General features: G+C 46.1%; 1 protein-coding gene across 1 annotated transcript in view; it reads right to left on the minus strand.

The window, feature by feature from the left end:
* Positions 1 to 4,549, minus strand: part of LOC143803137 (uncharacterized) — an 87,943-nt gene extending 83,394 nt beyond the window's left edge. The window contains exon 1 of the mRNA XM_077281383.1: positions 4,329 to 4,549. The gene's annotated coding sequence lies outside the window, so the exon portion shown is untranslated. The remainder of the gene's footprint in view (positions 1 to 4,328) is intronic.
* Positions 4,550 to 14,735: the final 10,186 nt, after the last annotated feature.

Consider the following 14,735-nt stretch of genomic DNA (forward strand, 5'->3'; position numbering starts at 1 on the left):
TGGCCCGAGCACAAACGTCACAAGACTGCACAAAGCCTCGCACATCTCGTGACAGGGAAGGCCACCAGAAGGATCTTGCCACCAAATCCCTGGTACCAAAAATTCCAGGATGACCTGCCAACGCAGAAGAATGCACCTCAGAGATGACTTTACTGGTCCAATCATCAGGAACAAACAGCCTATCAGGCGGACAACGATCCGGTCTATCCGCCTGAAACTCCTGCAAGGCCCGCCGCAGGTCTGGAGAAACAGCTGACAAGATAACTCCCTCCTTAAGAATACCTGTGGGGTCAGAGTTGCCAGGTGAATCAGGCTCAAAACTCCTAGAAAGGGCATCCGCCTTAACATTCTTAGAACCTGGTAGGTACGATACCACAAAATTAAACCGAGAAAAAAATAATGACCAGCGCGCCTGTCTAGGATTCAGGCGCCTGGCGGTCTCAAGATAAATCAAATTTTTGTGGTCAGTCAATACCACCACCTGATGTCTGGCCCCCTCGAGCCAATGGCGCCACTCCTCAAACGCCCACTTCATGGCCAAAAGCTCCCGATTCCCAACATCATAATTCCGCTCAGCGGGCGAAAATTTACGGGAAAAGAAGGCACAAGGCCTCATCACGGCGCAGTCAGAACTTTTCTGCGACAACACTGCCCCAGCTCCGATCTCAGAAGCGTCGACCTCAACCTGAAAAGGAAGAGTCACATCAGGCTGACGCAACACAGGGGCAGAAGAAAAACGGCGCTTAAGCTCCTGAAAGGCCTCCACAGCATCAGGGGACCAATTAGCAACATCAGCACCCTGTCTAGTCAAATCGGTCAATGGCTTAACGACATCCGAAAAACCAGAAATAAATCGACGATAAAAGTTGGCAAAGCCCAAAAATTTCTGAAGACTTTTAAGAGAAGAGGGCTGCGTCCAATCACAAATAGCTTGAACCTTGACAGGATCCATCTCAATGGAAGAGGGAGAAAAAATATATCCCAAAAAGGAAATTCTCTGAACCCCAAAAACGCACTTAGAACCCTTGACACACAGAGAATTAGACCGCAAAACCTGAAAAACCCTCTTAACTTGCCGGACATGAGAGTCCCAGTCATCCGAAAAAATCAGAATATCATCCAGATACACTATCATAAATTTATCCAAAAAATCGCGGAAAATATCATGCATAAAGGACTGGAAGACTGAAGGGGCATTAGAAAGACCAAAAGGCATCACCAAATACTCAAAGTGGCCCTCGGGCGTATTAAATGCGGTTTTCCACTCATCCCCCTGCCTGATCCGCACCAAATTATACGCCCCACGGAGATCAATCTTAGAGAACCACTTGGCCCCCTTTATGCGAGCAAACAAATCAGTCAGCAACGGCAATGGGTATTGATATTTAACCGTGATTTTATTCAAAAGCCGATAATCAATACATGGTCTCAAAGAGCCGTCTTTTTTTGACACAAAGAAAAAACCGGCTCCTAAGGGAGATGACGATGGACGAATATGTCCCTTTTCCAAGGACTCCTTTATATATTCTCGCATAGCAGTATGTTCAGGCACAGACAGATTAAATAAACGACCCTTTGGGTATTTACTACCCGGAATTAAATCTATAGCACAATCGCACTCACGGTGCGGAGGTAGTAAACCCAGCTTGGGTTCTTCAAAGACGTCACGATAATCAGACAGGAACTCAGGGATTTCAGAGGGAATAGATGATGAAATGGACACCAAAGGTACGTCCCCATGAGTCCCCTTACATCCCCAGCTCAACACAGACATAGCTCTCCAGTCAAGGACTGGGTTGTGAGACTGCAGCCATGGCAATCCCAGCACCAAATCCTCATGTAGATTATACAGCACTAGAAAACGAATAGTCTCCTGGTGATCCGGATTAATACACATAGTCACTTGTGTCCAGTATTGTGGTTTATTATTAGCCAATGGGGTGGAGTCAATCCCCTTCAGAGGAATAAGAGTTTCCAAAGGCTCTAAATCATACCCACAACGATTGGCAAAGGACCAATCCATAAGACTCAAAGCGGCGCCAGAGTCGACATAGGCGTCAGTAGTAATAGATGACAAAGAGCAAATCAGGGTCACAGACAAAATAAATTTAGACTGTAAAGTGCCAATGGAAACGGATTTATCAAGCTTTTTAGTACGCTTAGAGCACGCTGATATAACATGAGTAGAATCCCCACAATAGAAACACAACCCATTTTTCCGTCTAAAATTCTGCCGCTCGCTTCTGGACAGAATTCTATCACACTGCATGCTTTCTGGCGTCTTCTCAGTGGACACCGCCAGATGGTGCACAGGTTTGCGCTCCCGCAGACGCCTATCGATCTGAATGGCCATTGTCATGGACTCATTCAGACCCGCAGGCACAGGGAACCCCACCATAACATCCTTAATGGCATCAGAGAGACCCTCTCTGAAAGTCGCCGCCAGGGCGCACTCATTCCACTGAGTAAGCACAGACCATTTACGGAATCTTTGGCAGTAAATTTCAGCTTCATCTTGCCCCTGCGATAGGGACATCAAAGTTTTTTCTGCCTGAAGTTCCAAATGAGGTTCCTCATACAGCAAGCCCAAGGCCAAAAAAAACGCATCCACATTGCGCAACGCAGGATCCCCTGGTGCCAATGCAAAAGCCCAGTCTTGAGGGTCGCCGCGGAGCAAGGAAATCACAATCCCAACCTGCTGTGCAGAGTCTCCAGCAGAACGAGATTTCAGGGACAAAAATAGCTTACAATTATTTCTAAAATTCTGAAAGCTAGATCTATTCCCTGAGAAGAATTCCGGCAAAGGAATTCTCGGCTCAGATACCGGAGCATGAATAATAAAATCTTGCAAATTTTGTACTTTCGTGGTGAGATTATTCAAACCTGCAGTTACACTCTGAAGATCCATTATTAACAGGTGAACACAAAGCCATTCAAAGATTATAAGGAGAGAGAAAAAAAAGAAAGACTGCAGCATAGACAGACTGGCAAGTGATCCAATTAAGAGCACAGAGGAAAAAAAAAAAAAAAAACTCTCAGCAGACTTCTTTCTCAGCCAAGGATTTTAACCCTTTAGTGGGCCGGTCAAACTGTCATGGTCTCCATGGCCAGAGAACTAGCATAAGCCTCAATAGGAACAAGCTCTTGGAAGATGTAACTATACTGACCATGAACTAAACCTACCGCATCATCTAGAAGTAGCCAGGTAGCATGTCCTACTTTTTATCCCTATATGCCCAGCGCCGGCCGGAGAACTAAATAATGCTAGCAGAGGGAAATAAAAGACCTGACTCACCTCTAGAGAAATGCCCAAAAGGAGACAGAAGCCCCCCACATATATTGGCGGTGATATGAGATGAAACAACAAACGCAGCAGGAAAATAGTTTTAGCAAATTTGAGGTCCGCTTTCTAGATAGCAGAAGACAGAAAGCATACTTTCATGGTCAGTAGAAAACCCTAACAAAACACATCCAGAAATTACTTTAGGACTCTGGCATTAACTCATAATACCAGAGTGGCAATTCCTGATCAACAAGAGCTTTCCAGACACAGTAACGAAACTGCAGCTGTGAACTGGAACCAAAATACAAAAACAAAACATGGACGAATGTCCAACTTATCTAGTAGATGTCTGGGAGCAGGAACAAGCACAGAGAGGCTTCTGATAACATTGTTGACCGGCAAGCATCTAACAGAGAAGCCAGGTTATATAGCGACACCCAGATCTAATCAGAACAGGTGAACAGGGAAGATGATGTCACAAGTTCAATTCCACCAGTAGCCACCGGGGGAGCCCAGAATCCAAATTCACAACAATTCTGCTATTAGCTAGTGGGCCTCTCTTTGCTAAATACCTAGCTCATTCTTATGTTTGTCTTTTCCTCTTACCTCACCGTTATTATTTGTTGGGGGCTTCTATCCAACTTTTGGGGTGTTTTCTCTGGAGGCAAGAAAGGTCTTTCTTTTCCCTTCTAGGGTTAGTTAGTTCTCCGGCTGGCGCGAGACGTCTAGGATCAACGTAGGAACGTTCCCCGGCTGCTGGTATTTGTGGTGCTAGGATTAGATATATGGTCAGCCCAGTTACCACTGCCCTATGAGCTGGTTTTCTGTGTTTGCAGACTTAGCAATTATTCCTGAGACCCTCTGCCATTGGGGTCATAACAGGTGAACCATGTTATGAAAGGTCCTTATGGTCATCATGTTGTGGTAATCATCTGTCAGTGTATCCGTACATACTAGTAACATGCCCAGGTTCCTCTGGTGTTATATCTGGTCCTTACTTTCCCATCCCATATACAACTCCTGATGAAGCAGAGGCGAAACCCACATCAGGGCTGATAACCACTTGATCCGTACTGGATGGGCTAGTGTGATGAACTGGATTCTGGGATACTTTATAGAAGGAACCTCGTTCTTTCTGCCCGTCATATTACAGTCTTGTGTACGGGACATTTACGGTCCAGCCGCCATTTCAATATTATTACTATCCGATTTCCAATCCCCATTTGTCTTTATATTGGTTTATATCGCAGTCCGCAGCGCAGTGACGGGTTTGGATGTATTTCACCTGAGGATATTTAGGGACGGCTTATTTCATGGAAAACTTGAGGTTTTCATCCTCATTTTAGGTTGTTCTGACACATTTACATTATGGATTTATGGACAGATTCTGGAGGGTCTCACACTCTGAGGTCTTGTTGAAATCTTCCATATTAAGGCTATGGGTGCAGTATGGCTGTTGCAGAGCTGAGGTAAACTGAAAGCTGAGCTCTGACTGGATGAAATGAAATCCGAACTCTGATTGGTTACTCCGGATAAATAACAACTGAGCTCTGGTTGCTGTGGTAACATGGACGCAGAGCTCTGATTGCTTGCTCTGATAACATGGAAGCTGAGCTCTGATTGGTCGCTGTGGGCAGTTTTCCTGTCACACAGTCCTGATGTGTGAGGCCCAGCAGCAGGCGCCGTCCCGCACAGAACACACAGGGAGCAGGAGCTGCTGTACATGGCCGGGTACTGAGCAGAGGAGCCGCCATCAGCTCCGCACCGCGACCTCCGCTCCACACACCGGAACATCTAGCGAGTGTCAGAGAGGAACCAGCAGCGACCGGAGCCGAGAACTCACAGCACACACAACACACATACCTCCACTGTAGAGCCTACATCTGGGCTAAAGGACCTCTGGTGACGTCATGCCCATGTGACCATGCGATGGGATGATGTCACTGGAAAGGACGGGGCCACTAGCCAACTCTTCAGCCGGCTCTGTCTGCTGAGGCTGAGGAGAGGTTACAATACACTGAGGGGTTTGGGGGTCGCAGAGGCTGTTCCTGCATGGAGTCTGCACAGGGAGCAGGGGGATTGTGTGTGGGGGCTATGTGAGGAACGAGGGGGTCCTGGTACTTGCATGGGGAATTAGGGGGTGCTAATTGCTTGAGGCTGTATGTTGAGGATCTGCTCAATTTTAGCCTCGTGTCTACAGAAGTCTTCCCCCACCTCCTGACCTTTTTCCCGTTCTCCACACCCTTTTTCTGTCTTCTGCTCCCTTTTCCATCTTCCCTTTCCTATCTTCTGCCCCCTTTTTACCGTCTTCCCCTTTTCCATCTTCCCTTTCCCATCTTCTGCCCCCTTTTTACCATCTTCCCCTTTTCCCATCTTCTGCCCCCTTTTCCCGTCTCCCGCCCCCTTTTTCCCGTTTTCCGCCCCCTTTTCCTGTCTTCTGCCCACTTTTCCCATCTTCCGCCCCCTTTTTCCGTCTTTCCTTTCCCCTAATCTGCAGCAATGTCCTCACATTTAGAGCTGCACTAAATCCTTCAGCTCTCACAGACAATATCTTTTGTCTTCAGCAACAACAACCTTTTAAAAAGAAAAAGCATGATCCACGCTAATGCAACTTCACTTTCGAACGTGGCACAAACAGCCTGATTAGTCACCTGGGTCATATTTGGGGCAAAACATATTTTTGACACATTTTTATTTTTTTTGTAAGGAGACATAAGTTGCTTTTCGCCGAGGGTCTGACTTCTGGTGAGGTCGCTGTACAATAGGATAGAATGTGGCACAAGGTCACATTACAAATTTTAGAGATGAGATGAGTAAAGTTTTCCAACAAATTTTGAGGAGTATTTTTTTTAGCCAAGAAGGAGGAAAAAATGTGCAGTAACTGAAGTCTAGAGTACATGGATAGTGGAAATAGCACTATTGATTTGTGGGAACTGTATCTTTTATAACAATGCATGATTCAAGTGAACTTGTTTCCACCAAACAACCCTCCTCCCCATCACCCGTCCTATCCGTCACAATGTGGCACTTTTATCTCCTGTAGAATTGAGCAGCGGTGCACATGCTCAGTCTGAGCTCCATTCTTACACTATGGGAGTCTCAAACAATACTGTTTTTTTCTGTCAGCCACATAGATTGAGTGGAGCAATGGTCAGAGGTCCAACCTGCTGCTCTATTCTGTAACCGGGAACAAAGTTCCCAATCAGTGCGAGTCGGACACTCACAGGTGATAACTTGCTGATCAATCCCATGTATCGGTGATAAAGGTTTTGTGTAGTGAAGGCCCATAAAGACCCAATCCCTACAATTGTTTGGCTGATGCTCTCCCCTGACTGTCACATACAGGAGCACTTTGCCAAACTTTCTTGTGTCCATGTTCAGGATTGCATCAGGATTTGACGCAGGTAAAATCTGCACCAAATCTGCACCTGAGGTCACTGGCAGGTCACCTGCGTTTTTCATGCATTTTTCATGCGGATTTGTGTGTGTTTTTGTAAGCTAAATAGAGATATACAAAAAAAAGAATTGTGATGTAATTTCTTGTCCAACCTCTTCATTTACATACTCCATTGAAGAATAATGTTTACACACACAGCTAGATAGATACGATAGCTACCCTAAGGGTATGTTTCCACAATCAGGAAACGCTGCGTGTTTGACGCTGCTTAGAGCCGCAGCGTCAAACACGCAGCGTCCAAATGTTACAGCATAGTGGAGGGGATTTCATGAAATCCCGTCTCCACTATGCGGCAAAACACGCAGGCGGCAGACCCGCGTAAACGGACATGCGGCACATCTTTTCAGAACGCATCATGTCTGTTTACAATGCGGCGACGCTCCGTTGCCGTGCCGTAAATTTACCATAGACTATTATTAGATGCGGTAAAACCGCATCAAATGATTAGTCACATGCGTAGAAACAGCGTAAATGCAGCTTACTATGCATGTCTGCCGGCTCACCTGTCCCGCTGCCGGAAGTCCCTCATCCACTGCAGTTCTCGCAATAACTTATCGCGAGAACTTCCCTGCACGTGACCGGGAGTTATCTCCGGTCACTAGTCTGGTTCTCACAATCAGCTGATTGTGAGAACGCTGCAGTGTAGGTGATCATCTACAGGCTCTGCTACATCTGGATGTCAGGCATCCAGATGTAGCAGAGCTGGACTTGTCTAGACTGTGTACACATACACCATGCAACATATGACATGCAACATACAATATGCACCATGTGACATGCAACATACAACATGTACCATGCAACATACAACATGCAACGCATGCATACACTACATACATATAGACATACAGTACATTAAACATAGAGTACATACTCACCATCACCCTGTCACCTTGATCCTCGAAGCCATTGTCACCTGTAAAAAAATATTAAAATAACAAATACTATACTTCCTGATCCGCAGAAATACAATTAAAACGAGTGTCCCACGACGATCTCCCGTGGAGAGCAGCAGCATCACCTGATGTGACTGCTCTCCAGGGGCTCCAGGAATACAATGACAGAAGGTATCCTTCAGCAATGTATTCCTACGCCCCTGTGAGAAATAGTCCCTAGTCTCAGTTGTGGCACTGCTGTGTGAGAAAATTCCCACACAGCTTTTGCCGTAAAGTGAGACCCTGAACTAAGGTAACCTCAGTGATACACAGCAGGAGCTATTGTCTCCTGTCAGTGTGTCACTGAAGGTCCTATTGAGCAGTAACATCACCCGATGTCACTGTTCTATAGGGCAGATCGTGGTGGGACATTCGTTATTAATTGGACTACGGCGGACAGGTAGTTTACGGTTGGGTTATTATTTTAATTTTTTTTGCAGGTGATCGAGTGTGGTAAGTATGGTTAAATTAAGAATATTAAAATACTTTTTTCTGGCTGTGTCTTTATTATTTTTTTTAACCCTTTCACTACTCTAGGATTAACCCCTTTCTGACATTAGACGTACTATCCCGTCGAGGTGGGGTGGGCCCATATGACCGACGGGATAGTGCGTCATACGCGATTGGCCGCGCTCACGGGGGGAGCGCGGCCGATCGCGGCCGGGTGTCAGCTGCCTATCGCAGCTGACATCCGGCACTATGTGCCAGGAGCGGTCACGGACCGCCCCCGGCACATTAACCCCCGGCGGTATAGGGAAGCATCGCGCAGGGAGGGGGCTCCCTGCGGGCTTCCCTGAGACCCCCGGAGCAACGCGATGTGATTGCGTTGCTCCAAGGGTCTCCTACCTCCCTCCTCGCCGCAGGTCCCGGATCCAAGATGGCCGCGGCATCCGGGTCCTGCAGGGAGGGAGGTGGCTTACCGAGTGTCTGCTCAGAGCAGACACTTGGTAAGCCTGCAGCCCTGCACAGCAGATCGTCGATCTGACAGAGTGCTGTGCACACTGTCAGATCAATGATCTGTAATGTCCCCCCCTGGGACAAAGTAAAAAAGTTAAAAAAAAATTCCCCACGTGTGTAAAAAAAAAATAAAAAATATCCTAAATAAAGAAAAAAAAATATATTATTCCCATAAATACATTTCTTTAGCTAAATAAAATAAAAAAAACAATAAAAGTACACATATTTAGTATCGCCGCGTCCGTAACGACCCAACCTATAAAACTGCCCCACTAGTTAACCCCTTCAGTAAACACCGTAAGAAAAAGAAAAAAACGAGGCAAAAAACAACGCTTTATTATCATACCGCCGAACAAAAAGTGGAATAACACGCGATCAAAAAGACTGATATAAATAACCATGGTACCGCTGAAAACGTCATCTTGTCCCGCAAAAAAACGAGCCACCATACAGCATCATCAGCAAAAAAATAAAAAAGTTATAGTCCTGAGAATAAAGCGATACCAAAATAATTATTTTTTCTATAAAATAGTTTTTATCGTATAAAAGTGCCAAAACATTAAAAAAATGATATAAATGAGATATCGCTGTAATCGTACTGATCCGACGAATAAAACTGCTTTATCAATTTTACCAAACGCGGAACGGTATAAACGCCTCCCCCAAAAGAAATTCATGAATAGCTGGTTTTTGATCACTCTGCCTCACAAAAATCGGAATAAAAAGCGATCAAAAAATGTCACGTGTCCGAAAATGTTACCAATAAAAACGTCAACTCGTCCCGCAAAAAACAAGATCTCACATGACTCTGTGGACTCAAATATGGAAAAATTACAGCTCTCAAAATGTGGTAACGCAAAAAATATTTTTTGCAATGAAAAGCTTCTTTCAGTGTGTGACGGCTGCCAATCATAAAAATCCGCTAAAAAACCCGCTATAAAAGTAAATCAAACCCCCCTTCATCACCCCCTTAGTTAGGGAAAAATAAAAAAATTAAAAAATGTATTTATTTCCATTTTCCCATTAGGGTTAGGGCTAGAGTTAGGACTAGAGTTAGGGCTAGGGTTAGGGTTGGGGCTAGGGTTAGGGCTAGGGTTAGGGTTGGGGCTAGGGTTAGGGCTAGGGTTAGGGCTAGTGTTAGGGCTAGTGTTAGGGCTAGTGATAGGGCTAGGGTTATTGCTAGGGTTAGGGCTAGGGTTGGGGCTAGGGTTAGGGCTAGGGTTGGGGCTAGGGTTAGTGCTAGGGTTGGGGCTAGGGTTAGGGCTAGTGTTACGGCTAGTGTTAGGGCTAGTGATAGGGTTAGGGCTAGGGTTGGGGCTAGGGTTGGGGCTACAGTTAGGGTTGGGGCTAAAGATAGGGTTAGGGTTTGGATTACATTTACGGTTGGGAATAGGGTTGGGTGTGTCTGGGTTAGAGGAGTGGTTAGGGTTACTGTTGGGATTAGGGTAAGGGGTGTGTTTGGATTAGGGTTTCAGTTATAATTGGGGGGTTTCCACTGTTTAGGCACATCAGGGGCTCTCCAAACGGGACATGGCATCCGATCTGAATTCCAGCCAATTCTGCGTTGAAAAAGGAAAACAGTGCTCCTTCCCTTCAGAGCTCTCCCGTGTGCCCAAACAGGGGTTTACCCCAACATATGGGGTATCAGCGTACTCAAGACAAATTGGACATCATCTTTTGGGGTCCAATTTCTCCTGCTACCCTTGGGAAAATAAAAAATCTTTTTTTTCCCACAAAACTTATTTTTTGGCCCCCAGTTTTGTATTTTCACGGCTCTGCGTTGTAAACTGTAGTGAAACACTTGGGGGTTCAAAGTTCTCACAACACATCTAGATAAGTTCCTTGGGGGGTCTAGTTTCCAATATGGGGTCACTTGTGGGGGTTTTTAATGTTTAGGCACATAAGGGGCTCTCCAAACGCAACATGGCATCCCATCTTAATTCCAGTCAATTTTGCATTGAAAAGTAAAATAGCGCTCCTTCCCTTCCGAGCTCTGCTATGCGCCCAAACAGTGGTTTACCCCCACATATGGGGTATCGTCGTACTCAGGACAAATTGCACAACAACTTTTGTGGTCTAATTTCTTCTCTTACCCTTGGGGAAATAAAAAAATGGGGGCGAAAAGATCATTTTTGTGAAATAATATGATTTTTTATTTTTACGGCTCTGCATTATAAACTTCTGTGAAGCACTTGTTGGGTGAAAGTGCTCAACACACATCTAGATAAGTTCCTTAAGGGGTCTACTTTCCAAAATGGTGTCACTTGTGGGGGGTTTCAATGTTTAGGCACATCAGGGGCTCTCCAAACGCAACATGGCGTCCCATCTCAATTCCAGTCAATTTTGCATTGAAAAGTCAAATGGCGCTCCTTCCCTTCCGAGCTCTGCCCTGCGCCCAAACAATGGTTTACACCCACATATGGGGTATCAGCGTACTCAGGACAAATTGCACAACAATCTTTGGGGTCCAATTTCTTCTCTTACCCTTGGGAAAATAAAAAATTGGGGGCGAAAAGATCATTTTTGTGAAAAAATATGATTTTTTATTTTTACGGCTCTGCATTATAAACTTCTGTGAAGCACTTGTTGGGTCAAAGTGCTCACCACACATCTAGATAAGTTCCTTAGGGGGTCTACTTTCCAAAATGGTGTCACTTGTGGGGGGTTTCAATGTTTAGGCACATCAGGGGCTCTCCAAATGCAACATGGCGTCCCATCTCAATGCCAGTCAATTTTGCATTGAAAAGTCAAATGGCGCTCCTTTCCTTCCGAGCTCTACCATGCGCCCAAACAGTGGTTTACCCCCACATATGGGGTATCAGCGTACTCAGGACAAATTGTACAACAAATTTTGGGGTCTATTTTCTCCTGTTACCCTTGGTAAAATAAAACAAATTGGAGCTGAAATAAATTTTGTGTGAAAAAAAGTTAAATGTTCATTTTTATTTAAACATTCCAAAAATTCCTGTGAAACACCTGAAGGGTTAATAAACTTCTTGCAAGTGGTTTTGAGTACCTTGAGGGGTGCAGTTTTTAGAATGGTGTCACACTTGGGTATTTTCTATCATATAGACCCCTCAAAATGACTTCAAATGAGATGTGGTCCCTAAAAAAAAATGGTGTTGTAAAAATGAGAAATTGCTGGTCAACTTTTAACCCTTATAACTCCGTCACAAAAAAAAATTTTGGTTCCAAAATTGTGCTGATGTAAAGTAGACATGTTGGAAATGTTGCTTATTAAGTATTTTGCGTGACATATGTCTGTGATTTAAGGGCATAAAAATTCAAAGTTGGAAAATTGCGAAATTTTCAAAATTTTCGCCAAATATTCGTTTTTTTCACAAATAAACGCAAGTTATATCGAAGAAATTTTACCACTATCATGAAGTACAATATGTCACGAGAAAACAGTGTCAGAATCGCCAAGATCCATTGAAGCGTTTTAGAGTTATTACCTCATAAAGGGACAGTGGTCAGAATTGTAAAAATTGGCCCGGTCATTAACGTGCAAACCACCCTTGGGGGTGAAGGGGTTAATAATGGATAGGTGTCATAATTGACGCCTCTCCATTATTAACCAGGCTTAATGTCACCTTACAATAGCAAAGTGACATTAACCCCTTATTATCCCATATCCCACCGCTACAGGGGAGTGGGAAGAGAGGGGCTAAGTGCCGGAATTGGCGCCATTTCTGGGGCGGCTGGTATTTGTAGCCGGGGGGGGCCAATAACCATGGTCCCTCTCTAGGCTATGAATATCAGCCCGCAGCTGTCTGCGTAGCCTTTCTGGCTATAAAATATAGGGGGACCCCACGTCATTTTTTTTTGGGCCCCCTTAACTTAATAGCCAGTAAAGGCTACGCAGACAGCTGCGGGCTGATATTCATAGCCTAGAGAGGGGCCATGGGTATTACCCCCTTCCCAGGCTACAAATATTAGCCGTCGGCTTTCCCCTTCTGGCACAGAAAATTGTGCAGGAGCCCACGCCATTTTTTTCTCCCTTTTTTAAAAAAAATTAAACGTTCATTCATAAACATCGGCCTTGCTATTACATATGTACTAGATGGTGGCCCGATTCTATCGCATCGGGTATTCTAGAGTATGTATGTAGTTTATTTACGAAGTGGTGTTTAAATCCCGCTGCAATATCGCTGATTGCTCACGGCTGGCCGGGCGCGAGCAATCAGCGAAGCATGGTTTAAGTCCCGCGCCAATTCGCGGCCGGACTGCACCTGTCGCTGATCGGTCGCGCCAGCCGCCCGCGACCAATCAGCGACGCGGGATTTCCGTTACGGACAAACAGACCATTAGACGATTATATACTGTATATACTAGATGGTGGCTCGATTCTAACTCATTGGGTATTCTAGAATATGAATGTATGTATGTACGTCGCGCTGTGAGTTGGGGTTAAATTTCACTCCAATATTGCTGATTGGTCGCGGCCGGCCACGTAGTATATAGCACAGCCACTTGGTATATAGCACAGTCACGTAGTATATAGCACAGAGATGTAGTATATAGCACAGCCAACGTAGTATATGACAGCCACGTAGTATATAGCACACCCCACGCAGTAGATAGCATAGCCACGTAGTATATAGCAGCCATGTAATATATAGCAGCCACGTAGTATATAACACAGCCCACGTAGTATATAACACAGGCCATGAAGTATATAGCAGTGTGGGCACCATATCCCTGAGAAAAAAATAATTAAAACAAAAAAATTATATACTCACCTTCCGTCATCCACCGAAGCTGTCCCGCTCCTCGCGATGCTCTCGGCAGCTTCCGTTCCCAGAGATGCATTGCAAAATTACCCAGATGACTTAGCGGTCTTGCGAGACCGCTAAGTCATCTGGGTAATTTCACAATGCATCTCTGGGAACGGAAGCTGCCGAGAGCATCGGGAGGAGCGGGAAAGATGCGGAGGTGACAGAAGGTCAGAATAGTATGATTTTTTTTATTATAATTTTTAACATTATATATTTTTGCTATTGATGCTGCATAGCCAGCATCAATAGTAAAAAGTTGGTCCGGGATGGGGCGACACACTGGCGCTGACTGGAGGGGAGTAGTAGTATTTCTAGATAGATAATGGAAACGATAGATAGATAGATAGATATGATAGATATAGTCAGGGCCGCCATCAGGGCATTAAAGCCGTGACTGGCGTATGGGGCCCGGTGAGCAGAGGGGGCCCGTATCGGGCCCCATCTCATCTGCTCACCGGGCCCCTACCGGCAGCCGCAGGCTGAACCGGGCCTTTAGCAGCGGCCAGGGCTGCAGCTGTTTAACGCTATTGACGTGCGGGCCCGCGCCCACACGTCAATAGTTAACAGCCGCCAGCCAATCCGAGGCTGGCAGCTGACGTCAGCCGCAGCATGCATGTCGCCGGCGTCTGACATCATTGTCAGTCGCCGGCGAGTGCGCACTTCAGCTGCGTGGAGAGATCAGGAGTGTGGCAGGTAAGCAGAACTTTTTTTTTGTTTTTTAACGAGAGCGGCGATCCGGGCGGCCCAGGGCAGAAAGCTGGACACGGGCAGAAAGCTGGACACGGGCAGAACGCTGGACACGGGCAGAACGCTGGACACAGTGGCAGAAAGCTGGACACAGCGGCAGAAAGCTGGACACAGGGGCAGAAAGCTGGACACTGGGGCAGAATGCTGGACACGGGGCAGAATGCTGGACACGGGGGCAGAATGCTGGACACGGGGGCAGAAAGCTGGACACGGGCAGATTGCTGGACACTGGGGCAGATTGCTGGACACTGGGGCAGAATGCTGGACACGGGCAGAAAGCTGGACACGGCCAGATTGCTGGACACGGGCAGATTGTTGGACACAGGGGCAGAAAGCTGGACACAGGGGCAGAAAGCTGGACACGGGCAGAAAGCTGGACACTGGGGCAGAAAGCTGGTCACTGGGGCAGAAAGCTGGACACTGGGGCAGAAAGCTGGACACTGGGGCAGAAAGCTGGACACTGGGGCAGATTGCTGGACACTGGGGCAGATTGCTGGACACTGCGGCAGAATGCTGGACACTGCGGCAGAATGCTGGACACTGGGGCAGAATGCTGGACACGGGGCAGAATGGAGAAA

This window comes from Ranitomeya variabilis, chromosome 1, assembly GCF_051348905.1.
Source record: "Ranitomeya variabilis isolate aRanVar5 chromosome 1, aRanVar5.hap1, whole genome shotgun sequence".
Taxonomy (NCBI): domain Eukaryota; kingdom Metazoa; phylum Chordata; class Amphibia; order Anura; family Dendrobatidae; genus Ranitomeya; species Ranitomeya variabilis.